General features: G+C 44.3%; 1 protein-coding gene and 1 long non-coding RNA gene across 7 annotated transcripts in view; one reads left to right on the plus strand and one right to left on the minus strand.

Annotated features, from left to right (window-relative positions):
- The first annotated feature begins 137 nt into the window (after positions 1-137).
- The window catches only part of LOC148381916 (hormonally up-regulated neu tumor-associated kinase homolog A), a 43,623-nt gene continuing 21,308 nt past the window's right edge, over positions 138-22,452 (plus strand). The window contains exons 1-6 of one of the 4 annotated variants that reach the window (XM_088362728.1): positions 138-796; positions 3,424-3,474; positions 14,693-14,765; positions 15,227-15,347; positions 18,187-18,332; positions 18,744-18,917. The gene's annotated coding sequence lies outside the window, so the exon portion shown is untranslated. Of the gene's footprint in view, positions 797-2,015; positions 2,855-3,423; positions 3,475-11,879; positions 12,078-14,692; positions 14,766-15,226; positions 15,348-18,186; positions 18,333-18,743; positions 18,918-22,452 lie in introns of those variants that run through there. The other 3 variants (XM_088362729.1, XM_088362730.1, XM_088362731.1) reach the window with 3 other exon arrangements.
- Positions 3,324-8,685, minus strand: LOC148381917 (uncharacterized). 3 transcript variants are annotated; one of them, XR_015854504.1, is made up of 5 exons: positions 8,413-8,685; positions 6,522-6,623; positions 5,501-5,648; positions 3,532-3,585; positions 3,324-3,459 (listed from the first exon to the last, which is right to left on the minus strand). It is a non-coding gene; the product is annotated as an uncharacterized LOC148381917 (long non-coding RNA). The 3 variants fall into 3 exon arrangements; XR_015854502.1 differs by having other exon boundaries at positions 6,522-6,649; XR_015854503.1 differs by having other exon boundaries at positions 5,178-5,648; positions 6,522-6,649.

Below are 22,452 nucleotides of genomic sequence, written 5' to 3' on the forward strand. Positions count from 1 at the left end.
TGTCATATTAATGGTTGTGCTGGTGTGCCTTGATGAATCCTGTCAGGGCCTTAATTTTGCTTTCAGGAAGAGGCCAGACTGGATTTTCACCAAACAAAATGTCAGTTTCTTTTCTTCCTTTGCTCTATAATATAACTTCATACATAATTTCCCAATTTTGACAGATTATCAATGTTCTGGACACGCTGACGTGTGCTCGGGTGCTTTGATTGACTGTGTGTATTTTGATTTGATTTGGTCCAAAGTGAGGCATACAAGGGAACCTCCAAATTACCTTTTGTTTTTTTCCCCAGAAAGTAAGGCTGCCTGGGCGATTTAGAAAAACAATCGCCTGTCCCCTTTGAATTAATCAAACTGCCAAGCTTCATGGGAAATAATCTCATTTTGGTTCAAAATTTGACCTTCATAAAACCATTACTTCTGCTGCAGACAATTAAAACATATTTTACAGGAGTAAAATTAATCAACAAGTGCTGCTCCCAAGGATGACTGCATGTGCAGGTGAGTTGCTTAATAATGACAATGTTGGCAATGTACCTATCCTTATTGTTTTTCTTGTAGCTGAATTGTATTGAGCAGCCAGCCGAGAGTACCACATTCCAATATTGCAGTAAGTTCCATTTCCTCTTTTATTATCATATTTTTATTGGGTAGCATCACTGGTATGCTTCAGTCGTGGTTTTTCACTCAGTTGATGACGTAGTTCCAAGATGGACGTCAAGCGTCATCAGGTAAACGACAACGCTCACAGTTAACTTGGCTCCGTTTAGTGCGCTTGCAAATGTCTTTTACGAAGGTAAATTATGTGGTTGACTAACTTTGTTGTGTCATATGCTCGAGCATTTTTTTCCCCTCTAAAAGTAAGCAAACGCTATACTGTCCTGTTGAAATAGTACCTGTAGTTTGGAAACGCCAACCACAGCTACGGAAGGTGAAAGAGTATCCACGTTTTATAGGTACAGCACTCTAAACAATAAGTGCTGTAGTAAATAAATGTGTTGTATCCAAAATTTCAATTAGTTTGTAGCTTGCTTATGCAGGGTCCTCTTTTAATCGATAGGTGGCGACAACGCAACATAAATGGTGTACTAAACAATTCATGTTGCTCGTCTTAAATTGCAATTATAATTTGTGGCCTGAAAATAATATTCTTTTGTATGTCTAATTTATGATTGCAGTGCCTATCTAGCTTGTCTTCATTGTCTTAATTGCTTACTTTTTAGGCTCCGTTCTTGCACATAAAATATTCAGATTGAGTGCAGTTTTGATCAATTTTGTAAGGAAAAGCATTCATTTGTATACAAGTGTAAATGTAAACATAGAGGAACTCGCCTTCGTGTGTATGCATGCATAACTGTATCTGTAATCCCATCCCAGTTGCGGACGCCAGTTCTGTTTTTTGAAGGCCGCAGTTTGTTTGGCTACACCCGTGCATCAAACTGTGAAAAGTGGATTTTCTACTGGCAACCTAAAAATACAGAGGCTGTGTTTGTTGTCATAGTCTCTAGTTTCAACGCTCCCCTGCCATGATCCGTGAAACCCAAACCTCTGGTGCGCGGTACCGTCCAAAAAGGGCCAAGATACCCGCAAAACTGTTTTTCACAAACTAGGAGTACAGTGGGACATAAACTGCCGGATTTTCTAACACAGTAGAATCTCTGAAATTATCCGTATGCCAAATTTCGTTTGAATTTAAAAACATTTTATCAATTAAATGGTGAGAAATTTTGTGATGGGCGCTTCACTTTTATTTCCAGTTTGATACCATTAGACAGTCATCAAACTAAAGGGATCCGTTTTATGATCAGGACAAAATATAGTGAAGCATACAACTTTCTTTTTATGAGTGCAGAGAAAATGACCTCATTTCATTTGCTATGGAAGCAATCTGATTCAAGACTTAAGATCTGTTTCTTCGTAGTCTAGCTTTGGCTGGTCTTGATGAAATTGTCTTGACATTGGGGATTTGTTGGTCATTGAGGTTTGCTCATAAAACTTTGAGATAGTGAGACGATTGCTTAAAGGAAATGTCATTTACACCTTGAATACTTTCCGGGTGCACTGTAAATGCGGATGTCTTGCAAAATGATTCTGCTACCAGACGGAAATGTCGCTAGTAGCTTATAGTGGCGCAAGAGCGTTGCGGTGAATGCAAATGGCGCTATTCTATTTATGTGTTTGACTCTGTTTTACCCTTTAAAAGCACAAATTCCTACTTTCCTCTTGATATTTATAAAAGTCACTTTAATAGTCAGGTCTGCCGTGTGACGTAAGGATTTATGTAAAGCCAAAGAAGAAGAAAGAAGGTGTCGATAAAAAGCTTGGTAAACTGAGCCTTGCTTGGAAGTTGGCCTGAGAAGGGGCCGCGGTCCCCCCCAGCCACCGCCACCCGCTGGAGATCGTGGCCACGTCGGGAAAAAGATTTGCCTCTAATGGTCTCTGAATCTGTTGACGTCCGTCCCCGCCGCGCTCTCTCGCCTGCTTGCTTTTTCAGATGTAGCAATAAAGTCGGCCATGTTGGAGCGCCGCCACATCCCTGTGACGACCACAATCAAGCCCAGCGCAGCTTTATTGCGTCTTTTTATTTTCATATTGTCTAAAATCTCCAGGCCCCCCCTCCCACACCGTAAATCCTTTAGTTTGACTCAGGTTCTTTTGTTTTTCCACAAATTTACGAGCGAAGGTGCTAAAAACCCGCGCGGCGTCAGCGTGTCCGCAAGTCATTCTACGCTGGACGTTATGGCGAAGGGGGAAGAAAAGTCAACTTTAATTTTGTTGTGATTTGCGCCATAAAATGCCTTGCGTATCTTTTTTGGTTTTAAACTGTACTGAAGTGAAAAAGAATGCTATGAAGGTACTATTTGAGACATTAATAATTGCCCTAGCCACACACATAGACACACCTTTTTTGCCCATGTTTCACTAATATGAGGTTTCCATGTTGTGCATCTCTCTCTCTCTCTCTCTCTCTCTCGCTCTCTCTCTCTCTCTCTCTCTCTCTCTCGCTCTCTCTCGCTCTCTCTCTCTCTCTCTCTGAGACACCCATACATGAGCGAGCATAAACATCTGGGCACAGCTGAACCTGTTGTAAAAACCTCATAAAGACTCCACATCTGTTTATTGCAACGCCCGTTGCCGATTCGCCAACGTGGACACCCACCCACTGACCCACATGCACCCATTTAAAGGGCTGCATTTTTTTAATGGCACATACATATACACTTGCACTTATGTACACGCGCATGCAGGTGTTAGCGCTAAGCTACGTCTAAAATGACAATGCATCGTAAACATCTCAACTGAGGTCATAGTGAATTGTTTTAAATGTATTTTATTTTGGTAGCTTTTCAATTCAAATGTGATATTTAGGAGTAGGCCCACTTCAATGCAGTCACTCATACACTGTTATTCCGTCTTTTCCAGAAATTCTTCCGCTTTTCATGAAAGGACTTCAGTTTTCTGAGAAATGCAATTGTAAGTATGCATTTTTGTGTGTAATATTGATTGACATAAAGAATCTCAAAATGTTACCTGTGCTGTCGTTGACATCATGCAAATGAGCTCTGTATTTTCCGATGATTGTTTCTGTGAATATTGAAAAATTACACAAATGACACTCTAAAGACAAGATAAGAATTATCATAGGACTGCCTTTTAGCATTTTAATATAATTGTTCTCATATATAATCTCAACATCATCTATACTAATAGGCCCGCACCTGAATGTAATAATTTTTTGGGGGTGGGTGGGTGTCAGGTGCAGATGTTGTGCATCATTTGCTTTAACAACCTCTTGGTCACATGACCCCATTGTCCTCTTGCTTCTTCCCCGATAATTCCCCCGTCTTTCGTCACTCTTTTTTTTTCATCCTTGGGCCTGCTCGGCTTTTCGGGCCTCCACTAAAACTTCAAAGGTGGTGTTTACTACTGTAACTGGAGCTAGTCTGCACTGCAGCTCGCACTAATGAGCGCACGAACCGCATAGCGCACACAGCAACACATGTTCCCCTCATGCAGGCGGCAACATTCCCGACCGACACCATCACCGCCGTGTCGGAGAGCCAAAGATCCATCACAGATTAACAACCTTTCAGCGCCGGGCTTTGTTGTCTCCATCCTCACCGATGAAGATCTCGGCCTCCCATGTTTACATCCTTGTGGGTGGAGATGTGTGCCAATTATACCGCGTTAACCCACTTTTCAAAACAAAGCCTCAAAGTATGCCCACTTGCGCAACTGCATTATTTCAGTCCTTTAGTTTTAATTCCCTCTTAAAAAGATATTTAGAAAATTCCTTTGGGTATAGGTTATAGTCATCATGAATGGTGGATTTAAAAAAATATATATATTACAGGCCTCATGATAACGTAAATTCTAATTGGGCCGAATTAAAGAATGTGTGTGGCCACCCCTGTTTTAGCGTCACTAGCACACGTTTCATCATACCGTGACGTGTGTCTTGAGCGCTCGCAATAGATTCAAGCCTCAAGGGAAGCCTGCATCACCAGCGCAATCGCAAATGGCATCCCTTCTATAACAAATTAGAATTTAATCATGTTTGCCCAGTCTTTCCGGGGGTCTCGTGGTTTGACCTTTCTCCGTGCTGTGTCCTCGGACGGCTGACATTCTTCCGTAAACACGAAAACAAACACGGCGAAGCCTGGGATTAAACGTCTGGAATGGACGTATTTAGGCTGGGCCAAACTCTAGCTGCGCGTGTTTATGCGTGTGTGTGTGCACGCGTTTGTGTGTTACGAGAGGCCTTGCTTCATTTGTTTGTCATCATTAGTCTTCACATAATTTGCCATCTTATAGGATTTTCTGTACTCAAACAAAGTTATCGATTTTAGTTTAAAGCAGGCATGCAACAATCATTTTTTAGTGGTCATTTTAGGATAAATATTTTTGTATCTATATTGTCTTCAAATTAGATTTATTTCAAATTATCTCTAGTCCCTTGTCTGGTACGCTTAAATGCATCATCGTGTACTGTACATTTTTAGATGCGATGATGTTTTTAGCTGTTTCGACTTTCCATGCTTAAACAAAAACAATGCACTAAAAACAAATAGGTCTCATTGTTTTAATTGAACTATTGCTGTTTAGCTTTCGGCAATAACTTCCTGAAGGTAGACTCGCCGGCCCAGAAATCCAAAACGCAGAGCGTTTATTATTACCCGCTCGCAGTCGACTTGCCTTCAGGGGAGAGTCCCCAGCGTTGACCCCTGGCCCCCTCCGCTGGAGCGCCCCATACACACACGCCGCATTCCCGCTCCCCTCACACTCCTCCTCCCTCTGCTCGGCGTTTGCGGTCCGGTCCGAAAATGTTGAAAGGAGAATAAACCGTTTTCAAGGGAACAATATTCGTGTTCCGGGAAGGTCGCTGAGGCAATTTTCTTTTATTGCGGCCCAGCGGCGAAGCAAACAACACTCATGGCTTTGTCTCGCCAAGAACCGATCCCAGCCCATCAAAGTGGACACTCCTCAGAAAGTCTGTTACCTGACGGCCTTTTCCCTCTGTTTGTAGCCCCTGTTCCAAACTTGGCATCCCCCCCTGGGTGACTTCACCCGCCGTCTCCACCTGGGGGAAGAGCACCTGCACTGCTCGCTATGACGACCATCTGTCTGTCCATCAAGCCCATAAGAACCTGTTCCAAGACACACACAAAAAAAGATGCCTAGTGGACTGGGGTCAAAGTTTAAAGCGGCCCATTTCCTGTCCAGGCGCGCAAGGGCTCGGCAAGCCCCAACCCCCCCCCCCCCCCCCCATATTCGCTCTCCCTATACACAAAGTTTGGTCAAAACTAGAACTAGAGCTAAACTGGTTCCACAAGGCCGCGTCATTGTCTGCCATAAGTCGGAAATTTTGCGACAACCGACTCCAATGGCAAAGTAAAAATAAATTCTGCTAAGTGGTATGATAATAGTTTTTTTGGCATAATGACACTAGCGATCAAATGAACAATCAAATCATAGTTGACATTTTTGTGCTCGTCAGCGTAAAAGGAAAATAGCAAAGATTTATAATGCCAACGCTCCAATTGGCTTTACTCAAACAATCTTATGTTACATTTAATTAGCAGCGAAACTGTCTAGCGGGTCGTTATGGTCCAAATCAGTTGATGTATGAGCAGAAAAAACACACTTTAATAAGTCTTGGCTAAACATAGTCTGGTTGTGTGCGTGCGGGCATGTGCAGGCCATCAGGCAGTTTGTACAGCGACACTCTTTAAGCGTCCCTCGCAAAGGTGCCGTCCGGCATCGAACGGCTGCTTTTTCTGCCCCGGGAGCCTCTGTGGTGCAGCGCTAATAGTCGTCAGTGTAGAGATTAATGTGAACTATTATTGGTGTAATGATGGCGCGCGCTATGGTGGTTGCAAACTCTAATTTGTGCATGCGTGTGCGGAAAGAAACACATGATATCAATTGACAAGTTTTGCATGCATGTGTATGGAACCCCAAAAATGTTTTGAGAGGCTGAAAAAATATGAAAAAAAAAAACAAACTTCACAACCACGCACCTGTGTGATGCCATCAGGCATCTTATGTTGTGGAAGTGATTGACAGCCAAACGGTCGCCGGGGCAGTTGTGGGAAGAGAAGGACCTCGTTGCTTTTTCATCCCTGAGGGGGAGTTGAGTGTTGCAAATCTAAACAAAATAATGAGGAACACTGGGATGTGCTTCCAGACACAAAAATGTGCCACATTCCATTCTCTACCAGTCACCTAGTGGCAAAATAAAATCATGACCTTCTAACTCCTTTACATTAAGTGGAAAAAAAACGGATTTGTTGTATTTATATACGCTATATGAAATCACACATTATATTGCTCTCACTCAATTGAATACACATTAAATATGAACCTTTACAGAACTGTCTTATTTTTGGCCATGGCAGAGGTCGGTATCGCCGCAGGGGAGCGCGGGCTCCCGGCCATCTGGCGTTCAAGGTGTTTCTCCCAAATGTTGGGAGGTGTGAATCCTCCCGTGCCGAGGTTTCTTGCGCAGGCCACGGATCAATAAAGTTAACTGAAAACGTTCACGCACTGCCATCTGAAATCAACCATTTCATGACTCGTTGTTCCTGTAAAAACTGGAAAAGGCCCCCACTTGGGTTTATTAGAAAATAGAGGAGACCTAGACTGGAATTCCAGAGAGGGACCGCGTGTAGTTAGACGCTCAAACGTGATTATTTTTATTCATACAAATATTTACTATGATTTAACTCCTCTGTTAGCATAAGTGAGTGATCATCATCGACAAGCCGATTTAGAAATTCAAGCAAACAAAGAATATCCCTGTACAAAATTTTAGCAACCTCCTTGCTGCCACCTACAGGACACGAGTGGAATGGCGTCACAAAAATGCCATTATTTTTTAAATTTTGTGCTCGAAATTATTTTTGGCCATGGCAGAGGTCTCATGCCCGGAGCATTTTTTATTTTCTTAAAGCTCCATTTGCTAGCCCATATTGGGATTGTCCCTCCTGTGTGGCCACTTTTTTTTCCCCCAGTTATAATTAATTAGTTTAGCGTCCTGAACCACTTTCCGTACGTGGGACATGGGCCATAAAGGCGATTTGTTCAGCCATGTCGTTCTGGTTGCATGATGACTGCTTTATGCTGATGCTCTATTCCATTCACTCCAGTCAGGCGCTCCCTCAGGGCCGTACAGGAAAAAGGAAGGAAGAATCGTCCTTTTTTTTTTTTTTTTTTAACAGCCGTCTCTCACTGTGGCAGTTTACCTTAGCCTCCGTTACGAGATAAATCCCCCTGACAGCTGCCTGACTTTTATGAGACTGTTACCTGCGCTTGCCGCTTTATGGCAGAATCCTGCGCATTAACAAGCGCGCATGGAAGGAATTAGCCCGGATGCCATGCTTGCTGGGGGGTGGCGAGGAGAGAGAGGGGAGGGGGCTTGTGTCGTCAGGTGTGACATTAAGGGAGCCAATCTACCATTGGTGGGAAGTAATAAAGTTAAAAAAAATCCTACTGTACCTTATATTCAAATTAACATTTGAGACAGTTTTTTACTCTTTGTTGAACAGGCTCGTTACTTTTTTTCAACCGGATGATGACCGTGTGAAAAGATAATGCGTTGTCTTGAGCAAGCCTAAAAACCACCAGATCCTGGCATTCAAAAATAGTCTAACCTAAAAAAAAAAAAACCCCGCAACACTCTTATTTTCAGTTATCATTGGATAAGGTAGCATTATTTTTAGTAGTCAGTTGCAAAACGTTAGCAAAGCTATGAGATGTTGTTTTGATAGCATAAAAGTTGAGCCAAAACTAGCTCTTAAACGCAATCATCCGACATGTAGCATTTTTCTCTTTTGTTTTCAGCATGAACAAAATATTAATAAAATGAGATACTATTCCGCGCACATACAAAGTATGAGTCGTTTTTCTCACCTCTATAATCCGCCGCACACTTCCAGACATGGCGCTGACGGACAACCAAAGCGAGTTGCGAAAGACTCTGGAATTACAAGCAGGAAGGAAGGAGGGATTTGGCGTGAACATGGTTGAGACGCTCGGTCGTGTTTGTGAGCGTACGCGCCAGCTCGTGTGTTTACGCTGCTAATGGCGGTTTAATTTGATAAGCGGTTGGCGGATTTGTCGGCGCTCGGCTGGGACGGAGGCAGCCTGGGTTCTGTATATTTTGGGTAAACACAGAGAAATTCATTCCAGGTTTCCCCCCTGTGACTCTCTGCCTCACTGGCTTGTGTTTGTGTGTGTGCGTGTGTACTTTGTCAGGGTGCGTTGCCGTGCAAGTATTTTTCCTTAAAGTAGAACTAATCGACTAGATCACAGGTGTCAAACCAAAGGCCCGGGGCCACATCATTTTTATATAGCCTGCAAAATTATTATCACTCAACACCAATGGCTGACCGTTAATTTGGTACCTAGTATTGGGATTGAGCGCCAGAAATGTCAGTTTACCAACGCTAACTTTGATGGAACCTTTTCGCTGCCCAGCCTTGTATAATTCAAACTCTAATTTAAACCTGAGAGATGCTTGCAGCATCTTTCGAGGCTGTCCTAGGTGAGGCAGTGTTGTCTAAGTCGGGCCTTATAATGTAGTCACAACAGAGGGTTCCGAGCCAAAGGAAGCAGCCCCCCCGCCCCTCCCCACCATCCCCAAACAGGATGGGAGGATGAGACCACACGCACTGAGTTGTGAGTTCTATACATGTATCTACATATGGATCAAATACATACACCATGTTCCGCTCTATTGGATTCCGCCACCTATTCTGATGATTTCTGCTTGACCCTGATGGGTTTTCTCGGACTCCCACGCAGACTCGCACGTCTTCACACAGTTCTTGTCGGTACAAAGCACCAACATTCCCAGAGGAAGCCTTTCAATGAATGGCTCCACTGTTTTCCCCTCTAATCTTTTTATTCCTCCTTCTCCTCCTCTTCCTCCTCCTGCCGCTCACTAGGAAGTGGAACCAGATAGGCTTTATCAGCAAAGATAGGCCAGTGCAATTACTCATGACATATTACACATAATAGTACAACAGGGGACGCTTCTATTTGGACCTCTATTGCTTCACATTTATAATCAAGTCCAATTAGCGTATTGCAATTTTTTTTGCAGCTATTTGGAAAGGACTTTGCGGAAAACTGCTTGTACAAAATTGTATTTTGTTGTATGATGTACGGCGTGACACCCTGTTGGTCTTCAAACAAAATGACGCTACCCTCTAGATGTATAGAAATGTTAGTTAACTCTAATGCTCTGTTAGGTGGTTGAAGTTTGATGAAAATGAAACTTACCTAACCAAAGTGTACCGCAGGCAGGTTCAACATAAGCCGTCACTTGTGCCATTTTGCGCGTGTGTGTGTTTGCGGTGTTATTGCAGGTGTTTGGTAAGGGAAAGTGTGTGTGAGTCAGCTGGGGGTGGCATCCTTCATCACCTTGCGTTGTGTGTGTTGGAGCGTGCAAGATCAAGAATATTCCTGCCTAGGAAGTGAAGGCAGCCCTCGCTGAGATCCGCAGCCACACTGGGATGCTTTGATATATTAGATGTGGAAGCAGAGGGAGACAGGAGGTGCACCAGCAGTGTGTGTATACGCATGTGTGTGTGTGTGTGTGTGCACGTATGACGGTATGTACGTGTGGCGGCGGAGGTAGCGCAAGTGTGTAAACACTCCCCACCGGCCAACACCGGCACCTTCATACTGTGAAGCGTCGGGGACATCCTGTGCAATCGAGATTGCGTTCATAAAAGTCATTTGTTCCAGATGGAAATTGATTTTATCATCGTTGGTGTCGAATAGACGGATTTCCGTCACGGTTGTCAAGTGCTAATTCTGTGGGATTATTGTGTAGAGTTGTAGTGCAGATTCCTTATTGTTGTTTGATTATCTGATAAATTAACGTTTAGCAAGGTAAAGTATTCGCACAGGCACGTTTAAGAACTTTTATTGAAGATCATGACAAATGCGTGCAGCAATATGAGATTTTACTTGACACGCCACCTGGCCGGCCACAGCTTAACTAGTCGTCAGGCCTCGGCCGAGCGGGGTGCAGCAAGATGGCTTTCGCAGCGTCTCCGCTTGAGCGGCACACCCCGCCTGCCGAGTGGTGAAGGGTGCACCACGGTCCACTGCGCCCACAAAATCACCGCAGTCAGCACGTCTGCGCGAGGGAGCGGCTTCGAGAGCGGGGCCCGGGGAAAAGAAAATCCTTTGCGACCGAAGCAACAATGAAACGTCTTTTTTATTTTCTTAACCTCGCGAACTTTCAGCTGAGTTGGACCCGAGTGAAGGTGACGGCAGTTTGCAGTGAACTCGCTTCAAGGCAGAATTATTGAAGCCTCGGGACCTTGCAGTCGACAATCTGCTGGCTGAACTGAAATCCGACAGTTTTGAAACGATCCAATCGTTTTTACGAAAGCTAGCCTTACTCCATCTTGTCTTGTAAAATCTTTTTTTTCTTTCTCCCACAAGAGTTGTCATTATTCAACTCTGCATCCCAGTTAAGTGGTCAATCGGTCACGAACCAGTGAATTAATTGATTCCTTTGCAATTTGTAAGTTATATCATTAGCCTTGTGTTTTTTGGGGGGCAGCATCCAAAACTGGCCATTTGTGGCCGTAAAAGCAAGCAGCCTTTTATGTGTCCGTGCTGTAGGTACCAAGTGCTGAACCTCTGAACTTTGCCCTAGCGTTGAGGGAAGCGACACCATTTGCTCCTCTGCTGCTACATGACCTTCCAGGACCTGGACCCACCACTCACACATGGGGGTCGAGACCTGTTTACAGCAAACCCTTTTGGGGGGGAAAATGTACAGGTCGTCAGCACATGCGATAAATACTCTCCACTACCAACCCAGGCTAAATGCTTCAACTCCAGAGAACCTCACATTGACTTCCACCTTCACGAGGCTGAAAGGTGTGCAGGGTGCTCTGTCCCCAACCCCCCCTCCCCCCTTGGCGAGTACGTGGGCGTATTGCTCAGCGTTTTGGCGCCCGCATCTCCCGTGACCGCATTTCCAGCATAAGCACATTACAAATTCACACATTGGCCCTCCTCGCCCCCAACCCGTTCACCGCTTTACTTCCCCCACATCTGATACAGTCACAACACGGCTACAGAGGCCGCTAGGCAGGGGGCGCCGGTGAGTGTGTGGGGGTGGCAGTTTTTTTTGGCACCCACAGATTGTGTACGTTTTTGGATTTTTTTTTTTTTTCCAAAGCTTGTGGTCTTTGATGCTTTATGAACATGATTCACTTATCATGCAAACGGCCAGCGTTGCTTAATATTTTCCACTTACTGCAAACAGACAACACACACACACACACACACACACACACACACACACACACACACACACACACACACACACACACACACACACACACACACACACACACACACACATCTAGGTCCACGGCAGCATAAGATTGACACTCAGTAAAATTTTACAGGTGCGCCGAGGCGGATAATTAGCCTGTTAGCCGCGACTAATGAAATCTCCACCCATGAAGCCTCAACTGTAACCGGGGCAGAGGCCAACTTCCTGTTTGGATAGGCGACGCTTTAAAGCAGCACGAGGTGAATGTGTACGTGTCACCACATGTGTCGAGTGAAAGAAGGAAATTGAATCGGCTGAAAAGTGCAACAAGGGGCAAGTGGGCGGTTCTTGCACCTGAGGGGCTTCTTATGCTAGTTGCATGCAAATTACATCATAGGGGGAGGGGCCTCAAATGGCCTTTTGTGTTTACTCTTGAAATGACTTAATCAGGATGGATTATTATTATTATTATTGTTCTTTGTGATGCACATTATTGCTAGAACTAAAGTAGAGCTCAGCACAACACGAATTCTCAAATTTCCAAAGCATGCTTTGCTGCATGGCATGCGGCACTCGGCGTGCTAACGAGCTTTACGTGCATTACCGCAAAACAGGCCAGATGAAAAAAGACTTTCTACAAATAGCCAATGATGTGTGAGAGATTGTGAAAGGTAAGACGCAGAAGAGGGCGGCAAAAAGCATAAATGATGACCATGCGAACTTTAGAGTCCAAAACGTTTTAATGACAATTTCAGATGGTACACTTAAAAGGAGCAAAGCACGCTGGTTTCTTTAATTGTGATCCATCGTGTGTTAAGTTTTGCAGTGTAAAAAAAATGAACATTTCCATTCCTCACCTGTTTTCCCTTCCATTCTATTTTTACTCTTTCCTTCTTGTTTTTGCATTTACATTTTCTCTCTCAACTTTTTTTCTTTCATCGCTTCTTTCCTTTATATTCTTCCCCTATGTATCAACATAAAGCTGGACCAAAATTCTGTGATGTGGACTTGTCAGATGTGCGTCTTTCAATTGATGTCGAGTGTGAATGCCTGCAGGCCCAAAATATCTCATCCATGTTTATAAAGATTTAGCCCATTTGGGGAAAGGCCTGTAAAACGCCAAAGCCTTTGGGTCCAATCTGGATGGTGTCTGTTAATGAGCTTCACCAGAGAGCTGACGTCCCTTTGAAGGATGCCCCGTTAAAATGTTTCAGATTGTTCCTCGCCGTTCGCGTTCAGAAATAACCCAAAACCTCCAGACCGCAAGTTCACATAAAGTGAAGCGAGCAAGCCGGATGGGATTCGCACACGCTGACCGCCGCGTTTTAGACTTTACGTTCTTGTAGCTGAGAAGTAAAGAAATGCAAAATAACTGTGGGTACCTCCTTGCCACTTTAAAATTTCCTTTATGGCCATTTTCCAACCCCTTCATGTCACCGACTTTCTTAATTCTTGAAGAGAATCAGAGTGGGCTTCCCTCACTGAGCTTCACGCATCCTCCCGGCGTGGCTGAGAATAACCAGCTTTGGTCTTTTATCGGGAAGTGTCAGCTCGTCAGACATGGCCGACGCGGACTCCCCTCCTCTGTCTCCTTCCGATTCTGTAAAATTACTTAAAGACACCTCGAGGTCAGTAAAACCCTGTGCTAGATTTTCTGGAAAATGTAAGATGATGAGCATTAGCTAATGAGATGCAATATAAGAAAAATAGGTTGCATTTGATGGCCTACTGGCCCAGCTTGTACGTACTCCAGATAAAAGCGGTAAGGCATGGGAGGGGGCGACTCCGTTATCGTATTAATGAGGAGACGTCTTATCAAATTTATGAGCACTGGAGTCGGCGAGGCTCATCATTCTGCCGCTATGAGACAAGCAATGAAAGAAGTCAAGATGAGGGGATGAAGGACCCCCGCCATAAAAGACCTTATTGATGGATTCTTTATTAAAACACACACACCGTGGGCTCCGAGTGTTTTCTTATGACAACTGATACGCCGCACTTCAAACGACACTTCCCCGGTGGGTTTCCTTCTCCGTGGTGCCTCATCCTGGCCATCAGAGAGCGCAGGAAGTGGATCAGAGCGCTGCTTGCTCAGATCAGGAAGTGGGGGAAAAGTTCACTTCTAGACTGCAAGAAGCGTTTTGACTTGGAATGACGGGTGAAATTTCTTTAGTCATCTCCGTAATCGATTATAGCTTGACACAAACGTACTTCTAATAGCTCCTTGTACCCACTTCAGAATTAGCAACCTGACGAGCGTTTCGCTGTGACGGGTCATAAATCAAGCGACGCTTAGACTTCAAGTACGTGACAATCACTATCAGGCCAGACGCTGACGTCCGAGGATGTGACAGAGACGCTGGACAGAGACCGTGGCTTGATTTTTCTCACCCTCTCTAGCGCTTAGAGGCCCGATAAGAACTCGTAGTCAGCAGATACCACCAGCGCTCTGTCAGCTTTGACACCAACCATCAGCTTCGTCAAGGCTAGTTAATGATGCTAACAGTGCATTAGCGGGAGATACTTGTGTTTCTCTAAGTGTTACTAAGTGCATGAACGAATTTTCACTTTGCAAGGCAGGCAGGTAACTCACTCAATGTGTTTCAAGTGTCAAAAGTACATTTAGTAAAGGCAGTTTAAAGTAAAAAATAGTGTATTGTTACATTTATTAAAATTGCAGTTATTTTGTGTATTTTAATGAAAGCTTGTCACAGTCAGACATTTAAATATATCCCAGATAATTTCGTAACAAAAATCAAATAATGTCATAATTTTTCTTTTTATAAAATTAATGAGGGGATATAGATTGAAGTACCAAATTAAATATTTTTTTTAGAACCTGGCATCCATTTTTGGACGTTTCAATCTCTGCACTCATTGCAGGGTCAGCAACAGGCGAAACGCTAGACTGGAGACTGGCTCTGCTTTTCTTCGCCACCGCCGCCTCGTCTCTCAGGTAATCCAGCTGATTGCGAGCCCGGAGAGAGACATCTGACAGAATGTCCTCACCCCCGCAGGCCCGTTAATTACGCAGTGCGAAACGCACGCACATCGGCGGCGAGCGCTTATCTCTCGTTTGAATGACGCTTGCGGCGATACGCCGGCCTCTGGTGGGCCCGGGGAGGAGCAGCGGTGTGATAAGGCTGCTGGGAGTATGCCGAGAGGAGGGGGGACTCATTCGCACCCCTCTTCAGTTACATTCTTTAGACTCAACAAAAGCGTCTGTTTAAATCTGTGACTCTCAACGAGTAGTTTGTGGACAGCTAGTAAATAATGTTCAGGTCAGCGCTCGTCACTCACGTTCATCCACACAGTGCTGTACTTTGGCTCCTATTGTTTCACAAACATTATGAAATGTCCTCCACACATAATAGCTTGCGATGTGCTAGTGACCGAGCTAAACGTGAGATTTTTCAGGTCCGAATGCAGAGGAAGTTCTGCTCCATTCCCTGTTTCCCGGTCCACCAAGCGTCACTTTGGACCATAAAGATGACATCACGTACCCCCCCTCGAGGTTCCCCCTTTCTACACAATCCAAGTAAGCTTTTAATTCAATTACATATGAATCCTGTGTTAAGTTGGAGTGTGTCGTAAAGCTGAGAGTAAATGCTAAAACAATATGTGGAATGTGCCGCGGGACTGAAATGGACCATTGGAAAACAACGTGGCATAGATGGACGCGCGCAGAGCCTAAAGTTCAATTAGAAATGGATTTGATTTACTACAGAGCACATTTCTGCGTGGCAAATCACTCATCACGTTTTTTGGGGTGTGGGTTTTTTTTTTGTTTTTTTTTAAATAGAAAAAAGTGCCACCAGTTCGAAATTTTAGTTCAGGATTGTTCTGTGCATGTGTGTGGTTGTTTATGGCTTTTAATGGGCCCCCGTTTGATGTTCCACACCACCTCACTTAGCACCTCTGCACGCAGGGACAACGTGGACGTTCACTACTTGATAATGAGACGCCTTTAGATTTTTAAGGCTTGCCTCAACCCGAATGGCAACCAGCATGTGGGCCCTCCATCTTGTTTGTGTTTGTGTTCTCCGCGGCCACGCAGCATCTGCTAATATGCCTTTTATACCGCCTTGACCTTGAATGGGATGTTTGGTGACACTATGTTTAGTGTTTACACGCTGTCGTCTGAAATTAGCCCGGCTGCAGGAAGAACTCCTAAAATGGACGCCCTTGTTAAAAAAATATATATAAAAAAAAAAAGACATTCTCCGGTTTCCGCTCGCGCCGCCCTCCGCTCTCTGATCACGGTGCTAATCACAAGCGCGCGCAGGCCCGGGCCTCGCTATGTTTAGTGTTTACGACGCCGCACTCGCACGGGGCCACAGATGCGCGCTTGACGTTTGGTCGCTCCGTTTTTTTGACAGGTTAGCACATATGGGAGAATGCTGTTTTAAGCTTTTATAGCAAGGCTTCTTTCAGTAATTACTCACAGCGTAGATTTATTTCCTAAAAAAAATGCTAGAATATGGCCCAGGCATATATATACTTGGGCCCTAGCTTGAGTCGCTTCTAACCTGCTACATATGATACTTAAGGAGTGAAATTACAACCCATGGGTTGAGAGGTCAAGGCCAGTTACTCACTGCAGTGTGTGCATTAAATGACTTTGTGCTGGAGTGATGAAACGTTTTGTGTTCAGGAGGGCACTGGAAGGGTGTTGGGAGGGTGTTTTCACGGACGGTCGGGCGTGTGACGGAAGACATTCATGAGGAATTTGGATTTCCGCGCAGAGAGAAAACAAACGAGGCGCAAGGCGAAGAGGCGACATGGGAACGTCTTGTCGGCCCATCTGGAGGAGATTGTCAATTGTCATGGCTCACAATTAAACTTTCCGACCTTTTGGGACATCTCAAACAAACCATTTCTAACTTTTTTCACAAATATCATGTATTTTTTGTATCTGAAATTTTTATGAGTGTAGCTGAGGTGTTTGAGATTCATTCCTATAACTAGTTTCATTTTCAACTTCTACTAGATTCCTTTGGGCTTCCAGATGTTGATGTGTAAAGTCCCATATTTTTGTTCATATCGAACCCATAATGCATTGCACATTGCCCGTGAGTCACCGAAGTGTGATGGACATGTGGAAGTCGGTGGGAATGTCGGAGACCCAAAAATCATAAAAGAGGCCATGACGTTGTTTTATTTCAATTACCGTGTGCATGTGTGGATTCAGATGGAGTGTGAAGCATGTTTATTTGGTCATGGGTGTAAAGCGTGATAGAAAGGTGTGGGCAGCAGCAGCACTGGGAAATGATATCACACGCACACACCATGGTCAGAACTGTGGTGGTTCTGGCTCATGCTACATTAGCATCCCAAGGCCGTGTCGTTCCCTGTTGCGAGAGCGGTCGTGGGAAATGGAGGCAGACAGGAAGTCATCTCGGCATATAGTAGAAATTGGCTATAAGACTAGGAAGAATACAAACTCTATATTAGACAGGGCCCATCTAAATAAAGCTCCTCCCCTCATTTTAATGAAGATGCCACATGATATCCAAAATCAGAGAATTGGTGATAGGAGAGCCAGAAAGCAAAGCAGGCGCCTTCAGGTTGCCAAGTTGTTACTTGTGCTTCCTCCTCCTCCTCTTCCTCCTCTTCGTCTTCCTCCCGGCCGACCACATCTGATGCGATGAGCGGTCCAGATAGTCTCGCCTCACCGCCGGCATGCATGCTCCAGCTCATGGACACAGATTATCCACGTTCTTTGGCGCCCGTCTGCGCCTCCGGAGATGACAGTGTGTCACCCGAATGCTGAGGGTGCTGACAGAAAAGTAGGATATTGATATTTAGGAGTGGGCGGGAGGCTAGTGGTTAGGTGTTCAAGTTTCATCTCTACTTCTTTGTTATTCTGCAGCATTATGTAAGAATAGTGATGCCTTTCAATCAATATCTTATACATAATAAAATTATTGACCCAAATGCTCGATTTTGAGGAGCTGCGAACATTCTGTAAGAGATTACAAGTCACTCCAATCATGGGGAAAAAAAAAGCTAGAGGCCCATTCAAAATAAAAGCACAAAGGAGACGTTGCTTGGCAACCTCCAAAATAAAGTTTCAGTTCAGCCAGGATGCTCGTCATCTTGTAATCTGTGTGTGTGTGTGTGTGTGTGTGTGTGTCACGCGCAAGTTATGAAATGAATAACTCAAACATGGCTGGGCATCTGTTTCAGCTCACTGTGGTTGTTTGATGTCATCAAATCATTAGCACTACAGGAGCTAGTTTTCTTTCACGCGTCATTTCATCTTTCTTTGAGAAACACATTTATGATTTATGTTCTATCAGCCTCCAGCACACTGTGACAGCTGATTGGCCGCCATCGTGATGTGAGTGTGTGTGTGTGTGTGTTGTGTTTAACAGGCAGGCCCGTGTTTTTGTCTGCTTTTAAAGCCCCTGTGGAAATCCAATCTATGCTTCCTCCTCCACCTCCATGGAGTGCAGTCAAAATACACTTGTTTAGGCTTGGCGGACATTTTACCAGGGCCTGGTATCATTTGGTGAGCAAGGTGGGTGGCTTTAATGGAAATTTATGGAGAACCTTCCGGAAGTGATTTCAGCAAATGTTGGACAAACCCGATAATCCCCGTCCTTGTCGGCTAGGCACACTTGTGCACATTTGGCCCTTATGGGCTACAGTAGCTGCTACAGTGTGTTTGAGCATGTGCTTAGCCCTATACAGTAAATCCTGACCATGCACTGTAATCACTAATCAATAGAAAGCGATCAATCACACACCCGCGCACATGCACACACAAACACTTCCATCTGTTACATGTTTACATCACACGACATTTACAGATGCTCCATTAAAAAGGCCCCGCCCCCTTCTTCTTATCTACGCGTACACACGCACGCGGGCTATGAAGGTGACATTAATGCAGTGTGCCGGATGTTTCTGTGACCTTTCTCTCTTTTAGGCCTGACCCCAACAGATGACCCCGGAGACGGATTAGGGCCCAATTCGCCTAATTAGCTCGACGATCCCTTCCAGCCCCTAGGCTGCACACAACCCGTGACTCACTCACTTCATTAAGGATGCCTGCGCTCATCGCCAAAATAGGAATAATAGCAAAAGAAGTCATTTACTAAAGGTAAATCATTACAGACACTTGTTGACACTTATTCTGTTACATTTGATAAGTCTAAAATTTTTTGCACTTCAATGAGTACCAGTAATTAATGAATAAGATTAGATTTCTTTTAGTTTTGATACATAGTATTAACTACATCTATTTTTGCCTGCCCCTTTTTTACTGATATATGTGCATGCTGACACACTAACAAGTATCCAGTGAGGCGTCAAAAGCATGAAGTCAGCCTTGAAAGGCGTGCGCTAATTGCTTGCACCCCTCAGTTTGTGTCTTGTGTGTGTGGGGGACAAGTTGATGTCATACATAAGTGTGTCAGCAAAGAGGTAAAGATGATTTAGGATGGTGCTCATCATAAAAAAATTCCATACGGCTAGTTTTTCCAATGTACGATGAAGCAGCATCTGCTTTGAATTCTAGAGATGAACTTGTTGGTCTTCACACCTATGCCATGGCTACTGGAGAAATTTAAAAATTAAATTAATTAATTTAATTTAAAAGCAATATATAAAAAAAAAAAAAATCTCAATAAAAGCTCAGACATTTATGGGTCAAAAAGGTAGAGGGAAAATGACTTTTTAATGCTTGTAAACAAATAGTTGTTGTAGTTTGCCGGCCCACCCATTAAGTGTGAAATTTAGCAACCAAGTAAATTGAGTTAGCTATCTGTAAATGTGCCCGAGAAAAACAAAAAACCTCAGCTAAAGAACCATGGCATAGATTAGCATTTGCAACATTGGCATCTGATAATATTATTATATCATTCAGCTAAGTTGTCTATGCGGCGAGCCGTGATTGACAGTTCTTCCTGGGTGGTAGCGAGCAGTGACAGCTCCGTCACTACGGCAACAAACACGGCAGCCTGACGAGTGGCTCAGCGAACGCCCCCCGGGATCCATCCCAACACACATGCACATATTGCTGGGTGGGTGTGCGCGTCTCCCGTTGACTGCTATTGTCTTCGGGTCGTTGACGTGAACGTCATGGGAGAGCGCCCGTTGGAGCTAACGGACACGTGCACACACACACTCACACACTTATCAGCTGCTTTATTGAAAAGAAACAAACAAATGGTGGTGAAATGTAATCCTAACCTAAAATAGCATGTGGCTGAAACTTTAAAAAATTGTAGGCCAAAATTTTCCTGGCACATTGTTCAAATTCACTTCTTTATTTATTTGAGTCAGTGCGTTTTAACTCTGGAATTTTCATTGTATTCCATTTCACATCCCATTTTTAATGTTTAATGGCAAAATGTCACTTCTACCTCCCCCTCTTTTGTGTATTTGTCTTTCCTCTCACTTTCTCTTTCCGTTGTCGGTGTTATCTCCCGTCAGCTCCTCCCATCATTGTTTATTTCAGCGCCGCCGCTTCTGTTTATGTGTCCTTCTCCCCGCGTCCATAAATCGCTCTCTCGTTGGCTGTTGAAATGTGAGGAATGGCACATGTGACGTCTCCTTGCAGCTGCTGTCGCTACCACCCGCCTCCACGAGCAGCAGGCAAAATATACACCACGCCGCTGCACATTTAAACATTTCGACCAGCTTTGATGTTCGCCTACTTTGTCCCGCCTTGGAAAAAAAGATGTTGGGCGTTGTCATCCACACTACAGACTGTATAAAATCGTGTCTACCTGAATTCTTTCTAATGGCCTTTTATCACGGGCGATTTGTTACCGACGTCTCAAAATCACTCAATGACAGCGGCCAGTGTCTGTTGTGACATAAAAAAAAAAAAAGTCATCATTTAATTTTTTTTTCCATGTAAATATTTGCTGGGTACACGGGAACGTCTGACGTGTTGTTGTTGTACAAAGACTCATTGCCCCCGTGTCAGCGTGGCTTCACAGCTCATTGACAAATATTCCCCTCGCCCGAGCGACCCCCTGCCCTCTCACACAAATGCACATTTGACAGAATGTGATCCATCGCCGTAGCATGTGACCCGCCGTCCACTGCGTCTCCAGTGTGCCATAATAAATTCCAAGGTTGTGTCAGAGGAGCATGTAAAAGTTTTGCTACTGTTCTCTGTACAGTTCACAGCGTGGTGGCCTATTGTCACTTAGTCAGCCATGATGGTGGCCGACTTGCATAAACTTTATTTTTCCTCACCCCATCCTTCTTTTCCCCTGCCACCTTTCCCAACTTTTACTCCCACTCTGCTCCTTCACCTCTTTCTCCCTCCTCCCATTTTCACCCATCCACCGAATAGTGATCATGTCTGTCGTTTCATCAGCTCTTTGCATCGCTCGGCACTATTGAGATTGATGAGCTGCTCGGCTACAAATGACTGACACACTATATGCACAGACGCACATAAATGTGGGTGTTGGGGTCACGATAAGGCTTTGTTTTGGTTACAAAAAAGTGAGGCATCCAAACAAACCCACCTAATAACACATTTTTTGTTGTTGTAAATACTAAAGAGCGCCACCTATAGGAATGGAGGTTTGATTAAATTAATTCATCTAAATTATTCACTAAAACACTTGACTAGAAGATAAGCTTCTATTCATGATGAAAGACCCATTTTATTTCCCAGTCACTTCCTGTCTGGCTTCTACTTTGTCTATCCAATGTGCGGTTTCCGCCTTATCCGTCATATCTGCCGTCTAAAAATAGTCCAAGCATGCGAGCTGGACAGTCCCAGGAATGTTCCGGCTCTGTTCCTACTCGAGTCAAGTCAGCAGAGAACTTGAGTTCTCTGGTAACGTTTGTTCGCTATCCCATTATACGAAGATTTAAAACGCACGTGTATAGATTGCTAATGGAGCGACTTTATTGATATTGGCAAATCATCCGATATGATCACATATCTGCCGTTACAAACATATAGCCATAACTTTTGACTTCTGAACATACGCCGCAAATCATTGCTTGACTTGACAAAGATTTAACAGCTGTAAAGAACAGCAACAAAGCTCGGGTTCTTGCGACTGTCATCAAATAGCCGTCGAGTCGTTAACGGTTCACGCGGTGAAATGATCCTCAGTGATCTCCATGTCGCCCCCCCCAACTGAAGCCTAACACCCCCCCCCCAAAAAAAAAGCACAGGTGCACTTGGAGCCTTTTGCTGAGCTTGTTGACATCATAGAGTGATACCGTGACAAAATTCTGACCAAATACATTTTGCGCTCCGGAGACAAAACTATTTGTATACTAAACAATAGACATTTAAAAAATCATTTTTACACATTGTTTCTTTTTTTATTGAATTTGTGGTCCTCGTGAATGTGGTCCTAAACCTCATTCATATTTAAACTGCCTTGAAATCAGTTTAGTCTTGGCACCATATAAATAGAACGGCATTAAACCACGTTAGTAATTCTACTTTTCTCTGGCACGTTTCTTGATTCCCCTCCTCCTCTGGAACCTTCTGCCGCTGCCCACTATGACCTCACCTTTGGGCATTTAATGCTCAGTCACGGACCCCGCGGCCGCCAAACTGAGCCTGCATCGTCTGAGGCCCGTAATGCTAATGCTTCCATTCCAAGCGAGGCTAAAGCCACACAACTGGCTTTTATGCAAATGCTAAATAC

The sequence above is a fragment of the Syngnathus floridae genome, chromosome 19, assembly GCF_059516105.1.
Source record: "Syngnathus floridae isolate MCC-2025c chromosome 19, RoL_Sflo_1.0, whole genome shotgun sequence".
In the NCBI taxonomy this organism is placed as follows: Eukaryota; Metazoa; Chordata; class Actinopteri; order Syngnathiformes; family Syngnathidae; genus Syngnathus; species Syngnathus floridae.